The 16781-nt window shown below is 48.9% G+C and overlaps 12 non-coding genes across 12 annotated transcripts; all 12 read left to right on the forward strand.

Annotated features, from left to right (window-relative positions):
- The first annotated feature begins 601 nt into the window (after positions 1 to 601).
- Positions 602 to 768, forward strand: LOC142468627 (U1 spliceosomal RNA). Its single transcript, XR_012788786.1, has one exon. It is a non-coding gene; the product is annotated as a U1 spliceosomal RNA (small nuclear RNA).
- Positions 769 to 2036: 1268 nt separating this feature from the next.
- On the forward strand, positions 2037 to 2204 carry LOC142468516 (U1 spliceosomal RNA). The gene has a single exon (XR_012788681.1). It is a non-coding gene; the product is annotated as a U1 spliceosomal RNA (small nuclear RNA).
- Positions 2205 to 3495: 1291 nt separating this feature from the next.
- On the forward strand, positions 3496 to 3663 carry LOC142468517 (U1 spliceosomal RNA). The gene has a single exon (XR_012788682.1). It is a non-coding gene; the product is annotated as a U1 spliceosomal RNA (small nuclear RNA).
- A 1256-nt stretch (positions 3664 to 4919) lies between these two features.
- LOC142468518 (U1 spliceosomal RNA) lies at positions 4920 to 5087 on the forward strand. Its single transcript, XR_012788683.1, has one exon. It is a non-coding gene; the product is annotated as a U1 spliceosomal RNA (small nuclear RNA).
- A 1271-nt stretch (positions 5088 to 6358) lies between these two features.
- LOC142468519 (U1 spliceosomal RNA) lies at positions 6359 to 6526 on the forward strand. The gene has a single exon (XR_012788684.1). It is a non-coding gene; the product is annotated as a U1 spliceosomal RNA (small nuclear RNA).
- A 1285-nt stretch (positions 6527 to 7811) lies between these two features.
- On the forward strand, positions 7812 to 7979 carry LOC142468521 (U1 spliceosomal RNA). The gene has a single exon (XR_012788686.1). It is a non-coding gene; the product is annotated as a U1 spliceosomal RNA (small nuclear RNA).
- Positions 7980 to 9247: 1268 nt separating this feature from the next.
- On the forward strand, positions 9248 to 9415 carry LOC142468522 (U1 spliceosomal RNA). Its single transcript, XR_012788687.1, has one exon. It is a non-coding gene; the product is annotated as a U1 spliceosomal RNA (small nuclear RNA).
- Positions 9416 to 10702: 1287 nt separating this feature from the next.
- On the forward strand, positions 10703 to 10870 carry LOC142468523 (U1 spliceosomal RNA). Its single transcript, XR_012788688.1, has one exon. It is a non-coding gene; the product is annotated as a U1 spliceosomal RNA (small nuclear RNA).
- Positions 10871 to 12145: 1275 nt separating this feature from the next.
- LOC142468524 (U1 spliceosomal RNA) lies at positions 12146 to 12313 on the forward strand. Its single transcript, XR_012788689.1, has one exon. It is a non-coding gene; the product is annotated as a U1 spliceosomal RNA (small nuclear RNA).
- A 1288-nt stretch (positions 12314 to 13601) lies between these two features.
- On the forward strand, positions 13602 to 13769 carry LOC142468525 (U1 spliceosomal RNA). The gene has a single exon (XR_012788690.1). It is a non-coding gene; the product is annotated as a U1 spliceosomal RNA (small nuclear RNA).
- A 1277-nt stretch (positions 13770 to 15046) lies between these two features.
- LOC142468526 (U1 spliceosomal RNA) lies at positions 15047 to 15214 on the forward strand. Its single transcript, XR_012788691.1, has one exon. It is a non-coding gene; the product is annotated as a U1 spliceosomal RNA (small nuclear RNA).
- Positions 15215 to 16492: 1278 nt separating this feature from the next.
- Positions 16493 to 16660, forward strand: LOC142468528 (U1 spliceosomal RNA). Its single transcript, XR_012788692.1, has one exon. It is a non-coding gene; the product is annotated as a U1 spliceosomal RNA (small nuclear RNA).
- Positions 16661 to 16781: the final 121 nt, after the last annotated feature.

Raw genomic sequence — 16781 nt, forward strand, 5'->3', positions numbered from 1 at the left:
GTCACGTTTGCCAGCAGGACAGGGCACCTCTCCCTTTTTATGCAGCAGCAGCAGCAGCAGCAGCAGGTGTCAGTGGAGGTCAGAAAAAGAGAGTGCCAGCAGGTAGGGGAGATGTAGAAAGCCACCCCAGAAATATGGTGTCCCCCTGTCTCTCCGGCAGCTGAAATGACAGAGCTGAGCGGTGTTCAAAGTGATTGCTTCTTTCTTTTAAAACCAAGAAGAAGTACCTTACGGCGAAGCTTGGCTGCTCTGGGTGCTTGTTGGATGGGGGGGAGGGTTTGCTTTGGCTTTGCTTTGCTTTGCTTTGCTTTGCTTCGCTTCTGGGGGGGGGGGGGGGGGAGGAGGACGGGGTGTCTTGGATCTATGTTGTTTGACAAATATTCATTGCTGCTGCTGCTGCTGCTGCTGCTGCTGCTGCAGCACAAATGTTTGCATGGAATGGCCTAGGCTGCTCCTTGCTGCAGGTGCTGGCTGCAGCGGCTCAGATACTAGGCCTCAGGTACTGTGTTGCTTGCTGCACCAATGACCAAGCTGCTCTCTCCACAAGGGTGACAGTTGTCCTGGGACAGGGCTAGTTGCCCCCAGCGCGCCATTGCAACTCATACTTACCTGGCAGGGGAGTTTTAAGCCATGCTCCAGCAGGTGGCTCTCCCAGGGCGAGGCTAGCTCATTGCACTTGGAGCTAGCTGACCTCTGCGATTTCCCACATGCGGGAAACTCGACTGCACAATTTCTGGTAGTGGGGGACTGCGTGCGCGCTCTCCCCTGTTTTTGGATGGTTACAAAAAACAGAAACAGGTGTTTGTTCAGACAAGCTGCTGCTATTCCCACTGCTTGGGCTTTGGGCATGGTCAATAACTGCTGGCAAAAAGGAGCACCATGTACAATAAATAGCCAGCTAGCAACATCTCAAACAGGGACAAATGACAATGATGTACCTGCACAGACGTTTAGGAATAAGTTCACAGGTGGATTGGGAAATAGGGAAACAAATACTGTGTACTGTATATATATATTTATGAAAAAAACAGCACATTTACAATCAAATCTGGATTTGAAAAAATGGACGGTCCTTGCTTGCAGGATATGATATGGGGTTTTTATTTCACCCCCTCCCCACCCTAGTTCTACATGGTATGTCTGGGTCTCTGTAGCCAGACAACCCCCTGTGATGATATCACAAAGGGAGTGTACAGTACGTTCTAGAGTTTCTAGGCTCCAAAGTAACAAAGAGCAGCATTTAAAAGCAACAGATTGCAGACTATCTGCTGAGCTGTGCAAAAAACAATCTCTATCTATCTATCTATCTATCTATCTATCTATATATCTATCTCTATCCATGGAGCAGCAGACAGTGTTAGCTTGCTTCTATATTTATGCAAATGCCAGGTAAGCAGCCATGCTGGTAAGGGCCAAAGTGTCACGTTTGCCAGCAGGACAGGGCACCTCTCCCTTTTTATGCAGCAGCAGCAGCAGCAGCAGCAGGTGTCAGTGGAGGTCAGAAAAAGAGAGTGCCAGCAGGTAGGGGAGATGTAGAAAGCCACCCCAGAAATATGGTGTCCCCCTGTCTCTCCGGCAGCTGAAATGACAGAGCTGAGCGGTGTTCAAAGTGATTGCTTCTTTCTTTTAAAACCAAGAAGAAGTACCTTACGGCGAAGCTTGGCTGCTCTGGGTGCTTGTTGGATGGGGGGGAGGGTTTGCTTTGGCTTTGCTTTGCTTTGCTTTGCTTTGCTTTGCTTTGCTTCGCTTCTGGGGGGGGGGGGGGGGGAGGAGGACGGGGTGTCTTGGATCTATGTTGTTTGACAAATATTCATTGCTGCTGCTGCTGCTGCTGCTGCTGCTGCTGCTGCTGCAGCACAAATGTTTGCATGGAATGGCCTAGGCTGCTCCTTGCTGCAGGTGCTGGCTGCAGCGGCTCAGATACTAGGCCTCAGGTACTGTGTTGCTTGCTGCACCAATGACCAAGCTGCTCTCTCCACAAGGGTGACAGTTGTCCTGGGACAGGGCTAGTTGCCCCCAGCGCGCCATTGCAACTCATACTTACCTGGCAGGGGAGTTTTAAGCCATGCTCCAGCAGGTGGCTCTCCCAGGGCGAGGCTAGCTCATTGCACTTGGAGCTAGCTGACCTCTGCGATTTCCCCACATGCGGGAAACTCGACTGCACAATTTCTGGTAGTGGGGGACTGCGTGCGCGCTCTCCCCTGTTTTTGGATGGTTACAAAAAACAGAAACAGGTGTTTGTTCAGACAAGCTGCTGCTATTCCCACTGCTTGGGCTTTGGGCATGGTCAATAACTGCTGGCAAAAAGGAGCACCATGTACAATAAATAGCCAGCTAGCAACATCTCAAACAGGGACAAATGACAATGATGTACCTGCACAGACGTTTAGGAATAAGTTCACAGGTGGATTGGGAAATAGGGAAACAAATACTGTGTACTGTATATATATATTTATGAAAAAAACAGCACATTTACAATCAAATCTGGATTTGAAAAAATGGACGGTCCTTGCTTGCAGGATATGATATGGGGTTTTTATTTCACCCCCTCCCCACCCTAGTTCTACATGGTATGTCTGGGTCTCTGTAGCCAGACAACCCCCTGTGATGATATCACAAAGGGAGTGTACAGTACGTTCTAGAGTTTCTAGGCTCCAAAGTAACAAAGAGCAGCATTTAAAAGCAACAGATTGCAGACTATCTGCTGAGCTGTGCAAAAAACAATCTCTATCTATCTATCTATCTATCTATCTATCTATCTATCTATATATCTATCTCTATCCATGGAGCAGCAGACAGTGTTAGCTTGCTTCTATATTTATGCAAATGCCAGGTAAGCAGCCATGCTGGTAAGGGCCAAAGTGTCACGTTTGCCAGCAGGACAGGGCACCTCTCCCTTTTTATGCAGCAGCAGCAGCAGCAGCAGCAGCAGGTGTCAGTGGAGGTCAGAAAAAGAGAGTGCCAGCAGGTAGGGGAGATGTAGAAAGCCACCCCAGAAATATGGTGTCCCCCTGTCTCTCCGGCAGCTGAAATGACAGAGCTGAGCGGTGTTCAAAGTGATTGCTTCTTTCTTTTAAAACCAAGAAGAAGTACCTTACGGCGAAGCTTGGCTGCTCTGGGTGCTTGTTGGATGGGGGGGAGGGTTTGCTTTGGCTTTGCTTTGCTTTGCTTTGCTTTGCTTTGCTTTGCTTTGCTTTGCTTTGCTTCGCTTCTGGGGGGGGGGGGGGGGGAGGAGGACGGGGTGTCTTGGATCTATGTTGTTTGACAAATATTCATTGCTGCTGCTGCTGCTGCTGCTGCTGCTGCTGCTGCAGCACAAATGTTTGCATGGAATGGCCTAGGCTGCTCCTTGCTGCAGGTGCTGGCTGCAGCGGCTCAGATACTAGGCCTCAGGTACTGTGTTGCTTGCTGCACCAATGACCAAGCTGCTCTCTCCACAAGGGTGACAGTTGTCCTGGGACAGGGCTAGTTGCCCCCAGCGCGCCATTGCAACTCATACTTACCTGGCAGGGGAGTTTTAAGCCATGCTCCAGCAGGTGGCTCTCCCAGGGCGAGGCTAGCTCATTGCACTTGGAGCTAGCTGACCTCTGCGATTTCCCCACATGCGGGAAACTCGACTGCACAATTTCTGGTAGTGGGGGACTGCGTGCGCGCTCTCCCCTGTTTTTGGATGGTTACAAAAAACAGAAACAGGTGTTTGTTCAGACAAGCTGCTGCTATTCCCACTGCTTGGGCTTTGGGCATGGTCAATAACTGCTGGCAAAAAGGAGCACCATGTACAATAAATAGCCAGCTAGCAACATCTCAAACAGGGACAAATGACAATGATGTACCTGCACAGACGTTTAGGAATAAGTTCACAGGTGGATTGGGAAATAGGGAAACAAATACTGTGTACTGTATATATATATTTATGAAAAAAACAGCACATTTACAATCAAATCTGGATTTGAAAAAATGGACGGTCCTTGCTTGCAGGATATGATATGGGGTTTTTATTTCACCCCCTCCCCACCCTAGTTCTACATGGTATGTCTGGGTCTCTGTAGCCAGACAACCCCCTGTGATGATATCACAAAGGGAGTGTACAGTACGTTCTAGAGTTTCTAGGCTCCAAAGTAACAAAGAGCAGCATTTAAAAGCAACAGATTGCAGACTATCTGCTGAGCTGTGCAAAAAACAATCTCTATCTATCTATCTATCTATCTATCTATCTATCTATATATCTATCTCTATCCATGGAGCAGCAGACAGTGTTAGCTTGCTTCTATATTTATGCAAATGCCAGGTAAGCAGCCATGCTGGTAAGGGCCAAAGTGTCACGTTTGCCAGCAGGACAGGGCACCTCTCCCTTTTTATGCAGCAGCAGCAGCAGCAGCAGCAGGTGTCAGTGGAGGTCAGAAAAAGAGAGTGCCAGCAGGTAGGGGAGATGTAGAAAGCCACCCCAGAAATATGGTGTCCCCCTGTCTCTCCGGCAGCTGAAATGACAGAGCTGAGCGGTGTTCAAAGTGATTGCTTCTTTCTTTTAAAACCAAGAAGAAGTACCTTACGGCGAAGCTTGGCTGCTCTGGGTGCTTGTTGGATGGGGGGGAGGGTTTGCTTTGGCTTTGCTTTGCTTTGCTTTGCTTTGCTTCGCTTCTGGGGGGGGGGGGGGGGGAGGAGGACGGGGTGTCTTGGATCTATGTTGTTTGACAAATATTCATTGCTGCTGCTGCTGCTGCTGCTGCTGCTGCTGCAGCACAAATGTTTGCATGGAATGGCCTAGGCTGCTCCTTGCTGCAGGTGCTGGCTGCAGCGGCTCAGATACTAGGCCTCAGGTACTGTGTTGCTTGCTGCACCAATGACCAAGCTGCTCTCTCCACAAGGGTGACAGTTGTCCTGGGACAGGGCTAGTTGCCCCCAGCGCGCCATTGCAACTCATACTTACCTGGCAGGGGAGTTTTAAGCCATGCTCCAGCAGGTGGCTCTCCCAGGGCGAGGCTAGCTCATTGCACTTGGAGCTAGCTGACCTCTGCGATTTCCCCACATGCGGGAAACTCGACTGCACAATTTCTGGTAGTGGGGGACTGCGTGCGCGCTCTCCCCTGTTTTTGGATGGTTACAAAAAACAGAAACAGGTGTTTGTTCAGACAAGCTGCTGCTATTCCCACTGCTTGGGCTTTGGGCATGGTCAATAACTGCTGGCAAAAAGGAGCACCATGTACAATAAATAGCCAGCTAGCAACATCTCAAACAGGGACAAATGACAATGATGTACCTGCACAGACGTTTAGGAATAAGTTCACAGGTGGATTGGGAAATAGGGAAACAAATACTGTGTACTGTATATATATATTTATGAAAAAAACAGCACATTTACAATCAAATCTGGATTTGAAAAAATGGACGGTCCTTGCTTGCAGGATATGATATGGGGTTTTTATTTCACCCCCTCCCCACCCTAGTTCTACATGGTATGTCTGGGTCTCTGTAGCCAGACAACCCCCTGTGATGATATCACAAAGGGAGTGTACAGTACGTTCTAGAGTTTCTAGGCTCCAAAGTAACAAAGAGCAGCATTTAAAAGCAACAGATTGCAGACTATCTGCTGAGCTGTGCAAAAAACAATCTCTATCTATCTATCTATCTATCTATCTATCTATATATCTATCTCTATCCATGGAGCAGCAGACAGTGTTAGCTTGCTTCTATATTTATGCAAATGCCAGGTAAGCAGCCATGCTGGTAAGGGCCAAAGTGTCACGTTTGCCAGCAGGACAGGGCACCTCTCCCTTTTTATGCAGCAGCAGCAGCAGCAGCAGCAGGTGTCAGTGGAGGTCAGAAAAAGAGAGTGCCAGCAGGTAGGGGAGATGTAGAAAGCCACCCCAGAAATATGGTGTCCCCCTGTCTCTCCGGCAGCTGAAATGACAGAGCTGAGCGGTGTTCAAAGTGATTGCTTCTTTCTTTTAAAACCAAGAAGAAGTACCTTACGGCGAAGCTTGGCTGCTCTGGGTGCTTGTTGGATGGGGGGGAGGGTTTGCTTTGGCTTTGCTTTGCTTTGCTTTGCTTTGCTTTGCTTTGCTTCGCTTCTGGGGGGGGGGGGGGGGGAGGAGGACGGGGTGTCTTGGATCTATGTTGTTTGACAAATATTCATTGCTGCTGCTGCTGCTGCTGCTGCTGCTGCTGCTGCTGCTGCAGCACAAATGTTTGCATGGAATGGCCTAGGCTGCTCCTTGCTGCAGGTGCTGGCTGCAGCGGCTCAGATACTAGGCCTCAGGTACTGTGTTGCTTGCTGCACCAATGACCAAGCTGCTCTCTCCACAAGGGTGACAGTTGTCCTGGGACAGGGCTAGTTGCCCCCAGCGCGCCATTGCAACTCATACTTACCTGGCAGGGGAGTTTTAAGCCATGCTCCAGCAGGTGGCTCTCCCAGGGCGAGGCTAGCTCATTGCACTTGGAGCTAGCTGACCTCTGCGATTTCCCCACATGCGGGAAACTCGACTGCACAATTTCTGGTAGTGGGGGACTGCGTGCGCGCTCTCCCCTGTTTTTGGATGGTTACAAAAAACAGAAACAGGTGTTTGTTCAGACAAGCTGCTGCTATTCCCACTGCTTGGGCTTTGGGCATGGTCAATAACTGCTGGCAAAAAGGAGCACCATGTACAATAAATAGCCAGCTAGCAACATCTCAAACAGGGACAAATGACAATGATGTACCTGCACAGACGTTTAGGAATAAGTTCACAGGTGGATTGGGAAATAGGGAAACAAATACTGTGTACTGTATATATATATTTATGAAAAAAACAGCACATTTACAATCAAATCTGGATTTGAAAAAATGGACGGTCCTTGCTTGCAGGATATGATATGGGGTTTTTATTTCACCCCCTCCCCACCCTAGTTCTACATGGTATGTCTGGGTCTCTGTAGCCAGACAACCCCCTGTGATGATATCACAAAGGGAGTGTACAGTACGTTCTAGAGTTTCTAGGCTCCAAAGTAACAAAGAGCAGCATTTAAAAGCAACAGATTGCAGACTATCTGCTGAGCTGTGCAAAAAACAATCTCTATCTATCTATCTATCTATCTATCTATCTATCTATCTATATATCTATCTCTATCCATGGAGCAGCAGACAGTGTTAGCTTGCTTCTATATTTATGCAAATGCCAGGTAAGCAGCCATGCTGGTAAGGGCCAAAGTGTCACGTTTGCCAGCAGGACAGGGCACCTCTCCCTTTTTATGCAGCAGCAGCAGCAGCAGCAGCAGCAGGTGTCAGTGGAGGTCAGAAAAAGAGAGTGCCAGCAGGTAGGGGAGATGTAGAAAGCCACCCCAGAAATATGGTGTCCCCCTGTCTCTCCGCAGCTGAAATGACAGAGCTGAGCGGTGTTCAAAGTGATTGCTTCTTTCTTTTAAAACCAAGAAGAAGTACCTTACGGCGAAGCTTGGCTGCTCTGGGTGCTTGTTGGATGGGGGGGAGGGTTTGCTTTGGCTTTGCTTTGCTTTGCTTTGCTTTGCTTTGCTTTGCTTTGCTTTGCTTCGCTTCTGGGGGGGGGGGGGGGGGAGGAGGACGGGGTGTCTTGGATCTATGTTGTTTGACAAATATTCATTGCTGCTGCTGCTGCTGCTGCTGCTGCTGCTGCTGCAGCACAAATGTTTGCATGGAATGGCCTAGGCTGCTCCTTGCTGCAGGTGCTGGCTGCAGCGGCTCAGATACTAGGCCTCAGGTACTGTGTTGCTTGCTGCACCAATGACCAAGCTGCTCTCTCCACAAGGGTGACAGTTGTCCTGGGACAGGGCTAGTTGCCCCCAGCGCGCCATTGCAACTCATACTTACCTGGCAGGGGAGTTTTAAGCCATGCTCCAGCAGGTGGCTCTCCCAGGGCGAGGCTAGCTCATTGCACTTGGAGCTAGCTGACCTCTGCGATTTCCCCACATGCGGGAAACTCGACTGCACAATTTCTGGTAGTGGGGGACTGCGTGCGCGCTCTCCCCTGTTTTTGGATGGTTACAAAAAACAGAAACAGGTGTTTGTTCAGACAAGCTGCTGCTATTCCCACTGCTTGGGCTTTGGGCATGGTCAATAACTGCTGGCAAAAAGGAGCACCATGTACAATAAATAGCCAGCTAGCAACATCTCAAACAGGGACAAATGACAATGATGTACCTGCACAGACGTTTAGGAATAAGTTCACAGGTGGATTGGGAAATAGGGAAACAAATACTGTGTACTGTATATATATATTTATGAAAAAAACAGCACATTTACAATCAAATCTGGATTTGAAAAAATGGACGGTCCTTGCTTGCAGGATATGATATGGGGTTTTTATTTCACCCCCTCCCCACCCTAGTTCTACATGGTATGTCTGGGTCTCTGTAGCCAGACAACCCCCTGTGATGATATCACAAAGGGAGTGTACAGTACGTTCTAGAGTTTCTAGGCTCCAAAGTAACAAAGAGCAGCATTTAAAAGCAACAGATTGCAGACTATCTGCTGAGCTGTGCAAAAAACAATCTCTATCTATCTATCTATCTATCTATCTATCTATCTATCTATATATCTATCTCTATCCATGGAGCAGCAGACAGTGTTAGCTTGCTTCTATATTTATGCAAATGCCAGGTAAGCAGCCATGCTGGTAAGGGCCAAAGTGTCACGTTTGCCAGCAGGACAGGGCACCTCTCCCTTTTTATGCAGCAGCAGCAGCAGCAGCAGCAGCAGGTGTCAGTGGAGGTCAGAAAAAGAGAGTGCCAGCAGGTAGGGGAGATGTAGAAAGCCACCCCAGAAATATGGTGTCCCCCTGTCTCTCCGGCAGCTGAAATGACAGAGCTGAGCGGTGTTCAAAGTGATTGCTTCTTTCTTTTAAAACCAAGAAGAAGTACCTTACGGCGAAGCTTGGCTGCTCTGGGTGCTTGTTGGATGGGGGGGAGGGTTTGCTTTGGCTTTGCTTTGCTTTGCTTTGCTTTGCTTCGCTTCTGGGGGGGGGGGGGGGGAGGAGGACGGGGTGTCTTGGATCTATGTTGTTTGACAAATATTCATTGCTGCTGCTGCTGCTGCTGCTGCTGCTGCTGCTGCTGCAGCACAAATGTTTGCATGGAATGGCCTAGGCTGCTCCTTGCTGCAGGTGCTGGCTGCAGCGGCTCAGATACTAGGCCTCAGGTACTGTGTTGCTTGCTGCACCAATGACCAAGCTGCTCTCTCCACAAGGGTGACAGTTGTCCTGGGACAGGGCTAGTTGCCCCCAGCGCGCCATTGCAACTCATACTTACCTGGCAGGGGAGTTTTAAGCCATGCTCCAGCAGGTGGCTCTCCCAGGGCGAGGCTAGCTCATTGCACTTGGAGCTAGCTGACCTCTGCGATTTCCCCACATGCGGGAAACTCGACTGCACAATTTCTGGTAGTGGGGGACTGCGTGCGCGCTCTCCCCTGTTTTTGGATGGTTACAAAAAACAGAAACAGGTGTTTGTTCAGACAAGCTGCTGCTATTCCCACTGCTTGGGCTTTGGGCATGGTCAATAACTGCTGGCAAAAAGGAGCACCATGTACAATAAATAGCCAGCTAGCAACATCTCAAACAGGGACAAATGACAATGATGTACCTGCACAGACGTTTAGGAATAAGTTCACAGGTGGATTGGGAAATAGGGAAACAAATACTGTGTACTGTATATATATATTTATGAAAAAAACAGCACATTTACAATCAAATCTGGATTTGAAAAAATGGACGGTCCTTGCTTGCAGGATATGATATGGGGTTTTTATTTCACCCCCTCCCCACCCTAGTTCTACATGGTATGTCTGGGTCTCTGTAGCCAGACAACCCCCTGTGATGATATCACAAAGGGAGTGTACAGTACGTTCTAGAGTTTCTAGGCTCCAAAGTAACAAAGAGCAGCATTTAAAAGCAACAGATTGCAGACTATCTGCTGAGCTGTGCAAAAAACAATCTCTATCTATCTATCTATCTATCTATCTATCTATCTATCTATCTATATATCTATCTCTATCCATGGAGCAGCAGACAGTGTTAGCTTGCTTCTATATTTATGCAAATGCCAGGTAAGCAGCCATGCTGGTAAGGGCCAAAGTGTCACGTTTGCCAGCAGGACAGGGCACCTCTCCCTTTTTATGCAGCAGCAGCAGCAGCAGCAGCAGGTGTCAGTGGAGGTCAGAAAAAGAGAGTGCCAGCAGGTAGGGGAGATGTAGAAAGCCACCCCAGAAATATGGTGTCCCCCTGTCTCTCCGGCAGCTGAAATGACAGAGCTGAGCGGTGTTCAAAGTGATTGCTTCTTTCTTTTAAAACCAAGAAGAAGTACCTTACGGCGAAGCTTGGCTGCTCTGGGTGCTTGTTGGATGGGGGGGAGGGTTTGCTTTGGCTTTGCTTTGCTTTGCTTTGCTTTGCTTTGCTTTGCTTTGCTTTGCTTCGCTTCTGGGGGGGGGGGGGGGGGAGGAGGACGGGGTGTCTTGGATCTATGTTGTTTGACAAATATTCATTGCTGCTGCTGCTGCTGCTGCTGCTGCTGCTGCTGCAGCACAAATGTTTGCATGGAATGGCCTAGGCTGCTCCTTGCTGCAGGTGCTGGCTGCAGCGGCTCAGATACTAGGCCTCAGGTACTGTGTTGCTTGCTGCACCAATGACCAAGCTGCTCTCTCCACAAGGGTGACAGTTGTCCTGGGACAGGGCTAGTTGCCCCCAGCGCGCCATTGCAACTCATACTTACCTGGCAGGGGAGTTTTAAGCCATGCTCCAGCAGGTGGCTCTCCCAGGGCGAGGCTAGCTCATTGCACTTGGAGCTAGCTGACCTCTGCGATTTCCCCACATGCGGGAAACTCGACTGCACAATTTCTGGTAGTGGGGGACTGCGTGCGCGCTCTCCCCTGTTTTTGGATGGTTACAAAAAACAGAAACAGGTGTTTGTTCAGACAAGCTGCTGCTATTCCCACTGCTTGGGCTTTGGGCATGGTCAATAACTGCTGGCAAAAAGGAGCACCATGTACAATAAATAGCCAGCTAGCAACATCTCAAACAGGGACAAATGACAATGATGTACCTGCACAGACGTTTAGGAATAAGTTCACAGGTGGATTGGGAAATAGGGAAACAAATACTGTGTACTGTATATATATATTTATGAAAAAAACAGCACATTTACAATCAAATCTGGATTTGAAAAAATGGACGGTCCTTGCTTGCAGGATATGATATGGGGTTTTTATTTCACCCCCTCCCCACCCTAGTTCTACATGGTATGTCTGGGTCTCTGTAGCCAGACAACCCCCTGTGATGATATCACAAAGGGAGTGTACAGTACGTTCTAGAGTTTCTAGGCTCCAAAGTAACAAAGAGCAGCATTTAAAAGCAACAGATTGCAGACTATCTGCTGAGCTGTGCAAAAAACAATCTCTATCTATCTATCTATCTATCTATCTATCTATCTATCTATCTATATATCTATCTCTATCCATGGAGCAGCAGACAGTGTTAGCTTGCTTCTATATTTATGCAAATGCCAGGTAAGCAGCCATGCTGGTAAGGGCCAAAGTGTCACGTTTGCCAGCAGGACAGGGCACCTCTCCCTTTTTATGCAGCAGCAGCAGCAGCAGCAGCAGCAGGTGTCAGTGGAGGTCAGAAAAAGAGAGTGCCAGCAGGTAGGGGAGATGTAGAAAGCCACCCCAGAAATATGGTGTCCCCCTGTCTCTCCGGCAGCTGAAATGACAGAGCTGAGCGGTGTTCAAAGTGATTGCTTCTTTCTTTTAAAACCAAGAAGAAGTACCTTACGGCGAAGCTTGGCTGCTCTGGGTGCTTGTTGGATGGGGGGGAGGGTTTGCTTTGGCTTTGCTTTGCTTTGCTTTGCTTTGCTTCGCTTCTGGGGGGGGGGGGGGGGAGGAGGAGGACGGGGTGTCTTGGATCTATGTTGTTTGACAAATATTCATTGCTGCTGCTGCTGCTGCTGCTGCTGCTGCTGCTGCTGCAGCACAAATGTTTGCATGGAATGGCCTAGGCTGCTCCTTGCTGCAGGTGCTGGCTGCAGCGGCTCAGATACTAGGCCTCAGGTACTGTGTTGCTTGCTGCACCAATGACCAAGCTGCTCTCTCCACAAGGGTGACAGTTGTCCTGGGACAGGGCTAGTTGCCCCCAGCGCGCCATTGCAACTCATACTTACCTGGCAGGGGAGTTTTAAGCCATGCTCCAGCAGGTGGCTCTCCCAGGGCGAGGCTAGCTCATTGCACTTGGAGCTAGCTGACCTCTGCGATTTCCCCACATGCGGGAAACTCGACTGCACAATTTCTGGTAGTGGGGGACTGCGTGCGCGCTCTCCCCTGTTTTTGGATGGTTACAAAAAACAGAAACAGGTGTTTGTTCAGACAAGCTGCTGCTATTCCCACTGCTTGGGCTTTGGGCATGGTCAATAACTGCTGGCAAAAAGGAGCACCATGTACAATAAATAGCCAGCTAGCAACATCTCAAACAGGGACAAATGACAATGATGTACCTGCACAGACGTTTAGGAATAAGTTCACAGGTGGATTGGGAAATAGGGAAACAAATACTGTGTACTGTATATATATATTTATGAAAAAAACAGCACATTTACAATCAAATCTGGATTTGAAAAAATGGACGGTCCTTGCTTGCAGGATATGATATGGGGTTTTTATTTCACCCCCTCCCCACCCTAGTTCTACATGGTATGTCTGGGTCTCTGTAGCCAGACAACCCCCTGTGATGATATCACAAAGGGAGTGTACAGTACGTTCTAGAGTTTCTAGGCTCCAAAGTAACAAAGAGCAGCATTTAAAAGCAACAGATTGCAGACTATCTGCTGAGCTGTGCAAAAAACAATCTCTATCTATCTATCTATCTATCTATCTATCTATCTATCTATCTATATATCTATCTCTATCCATGGAGCAGCAGACAGTGTTAGCTTGCTTCTATATTTATGCAAATGCCAGGTAAGCAGCCATGCTGGTAAGGGCCAAAGTGTCACGTTTGCCAGCAGGACAGGGCACCTCTCCCTTTTTATGCAGCAGCAGCAGCAGCAGCAGCAGGTGTCAGTGGAGGTCAGAAAAAGAGAGTGCCAGCAGGTAGGGGAGATGTAGAAAGCCACCCCAGAAATATGGTGTCCCCCTGTCTCTCCGGCAGCTGAAATGACAGAGCTGAGCGGTGTTCAAAGTGATTGCTTCTTTCTTTTAAAACCAAGAAGAAGTACCTTACGGCGAAGCTTGGCTGCTCTGGGTGCTTGTTGGATGGGGGGGAGGGTTTGCTTTGGCTTTGCTTTGCTTTGCTTTGCTTTGCTTTGCTTTGCTTTGCTTTGCTTCGCTTCTGGGGGGGGGGGGGGGGGGAGGAGGACGGGGTGTCTTGGATCTATGTTGTTTGACAAATATTCATTGCTGCTGCTGCTGCTGCTGCTGCTGCTGCTGCTGCAGCACAAATGTTTGCATGGAATGGCCTAGGCTGCTCCTTGCTGCAGGTGCTGGCTGCAGCGGCTCAGATACTAGGCCTCAGGTACTGTGTTGCTTGCTGCACCAATGACCAAGCTGCTCTCTCCACAAGGGTGACAGTTGTCCTGGGACAGGGCTAGTTGCCCCCAGCGCGCCATTGCAACTCATACTTACCTGGCAGGGGAGTTTTAAGCCATGCTCCAGCAGGTGGCTCTCCCAGGGCGAGGCTAGCTCATTGCACTTGGAGCTAGCTGACCTCTGCGATTTCCCCACATGCGGGAAACTCGACTGCACAATTTCTGGTAGTGGGGGACTGCGTGCGCGCTCTCCCCTGTTTTTGGATGGTTACAAAAAACAGAAACAGGTGTTTGTTCAGACAAGCTGCTGCTATTCCCACTGCTTGGGCTTTGGGCATGGTCAATAACTGCTGGCAAAAAGGAGCACCATGTACAATAAATAGCCAGCTAGCAACATCTCAAACAGGGACAAATGACAATGATGTACCTGCACAGACGTTTAGGAATAAGTTCACAGGTGGATTGGGAAATAGGGAAACAAATACTGTGTACTGTATATATATATTTATGAAAAAAACAGCACATTTACAATCAAATCTGGATTTGAAAAAATGGACGGTCCTTGCTTGCAGGATATGATATGGGGTTTTTATTTCACCCCCTCCCCACCCTAGTTCTACATGGTATGTCTGGGTCTCTGTAGCCAGACAACCCCCTGTGATGATATCACAAAGGGAGTGTACAGTACGTTCTAGAGTTTCTAGGCTCCAAAGTAACAAAGAGCAGCATTTAAAAGCAACAGATTGCAGACTATCTGCTGAGCTGTGCAAAAAACAATCTCTATCTATCTATCTATCTATCTATCTATCTATCTATCTATCTATATATCTATCTCTATCCATGGAGCAGCAGACAGTGTTAGCTTGCTTCTATATTTATGCAAATGCCAGGTAAGCAGCCATGCTGGTAAGGGCCAAAGTGTCACGTTTGCCAGCAGGACAGGGCACCTCTCCCTTTTTATGCAGCAGCAGCAGCAGCAGCAGCAGCAGGTGTCAGTGGAGGTCAGAAAAAGAGAGTGCCAGCAGGTAGGGGAGATGTAGAAAGCCACCCCAGAAATATGGTGTCCCCCTGTCTCTCCGGCAGCTGAAATGACAGAGCTGAGCGGTGTTCAAAGTGATTGCTTCTTTCTTTTAAAACCAAGAAGAAGTACCTTACGGCGAAGCTTGGCTGCTCTGGGTGCTTGTTGGATGGGGGGGAGGGTTTGCTTTGGCTTTGCTTTGCTTTGCTTTGCTTTGCTTTGCTTTGCTTTGCTTTGCTTCGCTTCTGGGGGGGGGGGGGGGGAGGAGGACGGGGTGTCTTGGATCTATGTTGTTTGACAAATATTCATTGCTGCTGCTGCTGCTGCTGCTGCAGCACAAATGTTTGCATGGAATGGCCTAGGCTGCTCCTTGCTGCAGGTGCTGGCTGCAGCGGCTCAGATACTAGGCCTCAGGTACTGTGTTGCTTGCTGCACCAATGACCAAGCTGCTCTCTCCACAAGGGTGACAGTTGTCCTGGGACAGGGCTAGTTGCCCCCAGCGCGCCATTGCAACTCATACTTACCTGGCAGGGGAGTTTTAAGCCATGCTCCAGCAGGTGGCTCTCCCAGGGCGAGGCTAGCTCATTGCACTTGGAGCTAGCTGACCTCTGCGATTTCCCCACATGCGGGAAACTCGACTGCACAATTTCTGGTAGTGGGGGACTGCGTGCGCGCTCTCCCCTGTTTTTGGATGGTTACAAAAAACAGAAACAGGTGTTTGTTCAGACAAGCTGCTGCTATTCCCACTGCTTGGGCTTTGGGCATGGTCAATAACTGCTGGCAAAAAGGAGCACCATGTACAATAAATAGCCAGCTAGCAACATCTCAAACAGGGACAAATGACAATGATGTACCTGCACAGACGTTTAGGAATAAGTTCACAGGTGGATTGGGAAATAGGGAAACAAATACTGTGTACTGTATATATATATTTATGAAAAAAACAGCACATTTACAATCAAATCTGGATTTGAAAAAATGGACGGTCCTTGCTTGCAGGATATGATATGGGGTTTTTATTTCACCCCCTCCCCACCCTAGTTCTACATGGTATGTCTGGGTCTCTGTAGCCAGACAACCCCCTGTGATGATATCACAAAGGGAGTGTACAGTACGTTCTAGAGTTTCTAGGCTCCAAAGTAACAAAGAGCAGCATTTAAAAGCAACAGATTGCAGACTATCTGCTGAGCTGTGCAAAAAACAATCTCTATCTATCTATCTATCTATCTATCTATCTATCTATCTATCTATATATCTATCTCTATCCATGGAGCAGCAGACAGTGTTAGCTTGCTTCTATATTTATGCAAATGCCAGGTAAGCAGCCATGCTGGTAAGGGCCAAAGTGTCACGTTTGCCAGCAGGACAGGGCACCTCTCCCTTTTTATGCAGCAGCAGCAGCAGCAGCAGCAGCAGGTGTCAGTGGAGGTCAGAAAAAGAGAGTGCCAGCAGGTAGGGGAGATGTAGAAAGCCACCCCAGAAATATGGTGTCCCCCTGTCTCTCCGGCAGCTGAAATGACAGAGCTGAGCGGTGTTCAAAGTGATTGCTTCTTTCTTTTAAAACCAAGAAGAAGTACCTTACGGCGAAGCTTGGCTGCTCTGGGTGCTTGTTGGATGGGGGGGAGGGTTTGCTTTGGCTTTGCTTTGCTTTGCTTTGCTTTGCTTCGCTTCTGGGGGGGGGGGGGGGGAGGAGGAGGACGGGGTGTCTTGGATCTATGTTGTTTGACAAATATTCATTGCTGCTGCTGCTGCTGCTGCTGCTGCTGCTGCTGCTGCTGCAGCACAAATGTTTGCATGGAATGGCCTAGGCTGCTCCTTGCTGCAGGTGCTGGCTGCAGCGGCTCAGATACTAGGCCTCAGGTACTGTGTTGCTTGCTGCACCAATGACCAAGCTGCTCTCTCCACAAGGGTGACAGTTGTCCTGGGACAGGGCTAGTTGCCCCCAGCGCGCCATTGCAACTCATACTTACCTGGCAGGGGAGTTTTAAGCCATGCTCCAGCAGGTGGCTCTCCCAGGGCGAGGCTAGCTCATTGCACTTGGAGCTAGCTGACCTCTGCGATTTCCCCACATGCGGGAAACTCGACTGCACAATTTCTGGTAGTGGGGGACTGCGTGCGCGCTCTCCCCTGTTTTTGGATGGTTACAAAAAACAGAAACAGGTGTTTGTTCAGACAAGCTGCTGCTATTCCCACTGCTTGGGCTTTGGGCATGGTCAATAACTGCTGGCAAAAAGGAGCACCATGTACAATA

Source organism: Ascaphus truei, chromosome 17, assembly GCF_040206685.1.
Source record: "Ascaphus truei isolate aAscTru1 chromosome 17, aAscTru1.hap1, whole genome shotgun sequence".
NCBI lineage: Eukaryota > Metazoa > Chordata > Amphibia > Anura > Ascaphidae > Ascaphus > Ascaphus truei.